The sequence below is a fragment of the Leuciscus leuciscus genome, assembly GCF_965113295.1.
Source record: "Leuciscus leuciscus genome assembly, contig: HAP1_SCAFFOLD_555, whole genome shotgun sequence".
Taxonomy (NCBI): Eukaryota; Metazoa; Chordata; class Actinopteri; order Cypriniformes; family Leuciscidae; genus Leuciscus; species Leuciscus leuciscus.
In genome coordinates this window covers 1-3403 of record NW_028118184.1, presented here as the reverse complement: position 1 = coordinate 3403, position 3403 = coordinate 1, and the positions used below count along the sequence as shown (strand labels likewise).

Genomic DNA, 3403 nt, shown 5'->3' with positions numbered 1-3403 from the left:
ATACTCACCAAGACCGAAATTGACATAATTTTCGCATGTTTTTGACTGTTAAAGCGATATAATCCACGAAAAATAACTTTTGTTACCCACGAGCAGTGTTGGGGAAAGTTACTTTGAAAAGTAATGCATTACAATATTACGTTACTCACTTAAAAAGTAACTAATTGCGTTACTTAGTTACTTTTTTAGAAAAGTAATGCGTTACGTTACTTTTTTTCCCCCACCTCGACTGGGCTTGTTTTTTTATAACATAAAACGTTATATTTTTGGCCACATGTAAAGACCCTTTCACACCAAAAGTGAAATAATAATCCTCAGGCTGAAGGAAATGCAGATTCACGCGTGTTCAGTAGAGGGCGCCCCTCAAACAAACCTTTCAGCTGCTTCGATTCTAGGATGCAGGAGAAGAGAATTTAACACTGACTTTACCAATAAAAAAAAAAAAAATCTTTAGTCATTTTTGCTTATGGTTTAGCTGAATCATCGAAGTCAGAAGCAAGTACATCGGTCAATAAAGTGAGATTAAATGCATAAACATTTGTTTTATTTAACATATTTAGTTATTGGAGGTTTGCACATGGGCGTCGGAAGAAAAAAAAAAGTGGGTGGGTCCTCCCTCAGAAAAATGTTACTGGAGTAAATATCATGTATTCTGGTGCCTTTTAATAAAACAAGTAAACTAAACTAAACTCCACTTCACGTCGGGCGCTTCTTTGCCTCCACGTCGTGCATTAAATGCACAGCTATCCGTGGATTATCCCCCTAATTCCATGGTCATTTGCCAGCAATGACAACTTAAAGCTGTTATTGATGTTTGCAACGCAATATTTGACTGGAAGGGTACAACGGGCGGTTACTTTCATCAGTTGCGGCTCGTTGAGAAATATAATGTAGCGATTCAGCGGAAATGGAGTTTAATTTATTAGGGAATTCTTCAAGTGGAATGGATTTGACTGACGGCGCTCTGAAAAGCGAACAGACAAATGCGCTGAATTAGAGATGGTAAAAGTGAATGGGTAGCCTATAATATCATTGATCTTAAAAAGTGGGTGGGTCTTGTCCCACCCATATACAATGGTTCCGACGCCCATGGGTTTGCATGTGGTATTTTGATTCTGCATTTCACTGATTTTATTCATTTTGAGGAATACTGAGTAAATGCACACTCACATTTAGTCTAGAACTACAATAATCATCATGTTTACACACACAACGCCTCTGCACTTCAATTTGTCTCAACATGAGGACAGGAGAGCTGTCAGTCAAAAATGGGAAAACAAAGTAACTTGCGTTACTTATTTGAAAAAGTAACTCAGATATTTTGTTGTAAATTTTGAAAGTAATGCGTTACTTTACTAGTTACTTTAAAAAGTAATCTGATTACGTAACAAGTTACTTATAATGAGTTACACCCAACACTGCCCGCGAGCTGTGTGTGAGGCGGCTTTACTCTATGTATGTGTGCAGAGCAACATCTCTCAGACAGCGCGCACGTACCGAAGAGTTTAAAATCGCGTGAATGCTTAAACTGGTAAGACTTAAAAAGACGTGCAAATGGTAAAGTTTAGTTACTCATGATGCAATGCTGGCCCGATTATGCAAGTGACAACTCCGTCTATCCCGACTCCCGAAACGCGAGAGTGTTATCGCCGTCTGCAGCGCGCTTAACGATTGCTTTGTGCAACCCATTTTGAGAGACGAGAGATAGAAGACGCAGCACCGCTGAATCACTCATGCTGTTTGAGAAATTGCGTATCGCAGACAGTTTTAAAATGACTGATTTGATTTTATAATCTGTGTGGATTAATTTACTAATACAACCTACAGGCTAAAGTGAATCAATGTTTGCGGGAATTTCCCGCATTATAAGTGGGAGACCTGCGGGAATTATAAAAATGATGCGCAATACCCGCAATCCCTCGCCGAAATTCAAGCCCTGAATTGTGTAATTTATTCCTGTGATCAAAGCTGAATTTTCAGCATCATAACTCCAGTCTTTAGTGCAGGGCAGAGCCATAGAGAGAGAGAGTTGCGACACTCTTTGATGTCGCCGCTATGGCTGTCACGTGGTTCATGTAAGCCCCAATAGTTCCAAAACGTACGCTGGCTGTCATGTTCTTCTATGGGACAGACAGCAGCGATTGCATTATTGAACGGTAAATATAAAATAAAACACACACCCAAGTACTTTTTCAGCTGTTATTGCATTATTGCATTTTGTTAATGTCAGTTTTGCATTTGGAGATAAGTTTTAGGCTATATTTTTGGAGGGAAAAGCTTAGTGTTCATGTTCGCATGGGTAGTAGCACTGGCTTTAGCGGCTCTAACTTAACTTTTCCATATCATTCATCTGATGATGGACGTCTCATGATATTTATTTTAGCACAACTGGGCTGTATTAGGCTATTGATTCCCGTGATTTTGCTTATAAATTTTGATTCAGCCATTAGCCTACCTTCGTGATCACGCAAAGAGGTCTGCCGTGGCGGTCCGTTCAGAATTCGCTTAGAAGCTAGCTCACTTCTTCTGATGAAAGTGGCCACCCCCAGGACCACAACGTGAAACATGATCATGTTAAGACTAAGAATATTATTTTAAGATTAAGGCCATACACATTATCAAAACTATAACAGATTAAAAACGAATTTAAGCATGGCTGATACAAATGAAGGTTTTCAAATAAAATATTTTTTATTAAACACTGACAGACAACAAAAATGTGTGCTTGTGTGTATGAACAAGAAAAACAAAAACCAGGGGCAGGTGATCCATGAAACAGACAGGACTGGTGATGGCCATAACAATCCTAAAGGTCCAGCATTGTTCTCACAAGCCGCTTCACTCAAGACAATAATAACATAATGAAAAGTTAGTATATCCCAAAAAATTAAATTAAATAAAAGTTGCTATAAAGGTGGTAGCGATTCATTACCGAACTCTTAGCTGACGAAGTCGCGCTAGCTAACTAACGTTAGCTAGCAGGCAGTGCTTGAAAATTGGTTGAAACAACCAACATAAAATATAAATAATTACGCTGTGCATGTACAAATGAAGACCAGTATAAGCATCGCAAAGGGCCTCTGATACAATATAGACAGTTGACAATTCAAAAGAGGTCGATATTTCGGCAACTTAACTCTGGAACAACTCGACGCGCAGCAATGTAAGTGAATGGTGTCCAACGCCCAAATGACAGTGTTTGGAACTATTCCGATCTTCATATCCCGGAAGTAGGCGGTTAAAAGCGCCGCCATTATTTACAACGGAGGTCTATGGGAGTGTCGCAACTCTCTCTCTCTATGGCTCTGGTGCAGGGCTCCAGACTAACTTTTTGCCTTGGTTGCACTGGTGCGCCTAACTTTTTTATTTAGGTGCACCAGCACAAAATTTGGGTGCACCCAAA

General features: G+C 39.6%; 1 long non-coding RNA gene across 1 annotated transcript; it reads right to left on the bottom strand.

Moving 5' to 3' along the window:
- Window positions 1–221: 221 nt before the first annotated feature.
- On the bottom strand, window positions 222–2398 carry LOC309491780. The gene is made up of 2 exons (XR_014203300.1): window positions 1700–2398; window positions 222–1663 (listed from the first exon to the last, which is right to left on the bottom strand). It is a non-coding gene; the product is annotated as an uncharacterized lncRNA (long non-coding RNA).
- Window positions 2399–3403: the final 1005 nt, after the last annotated feature.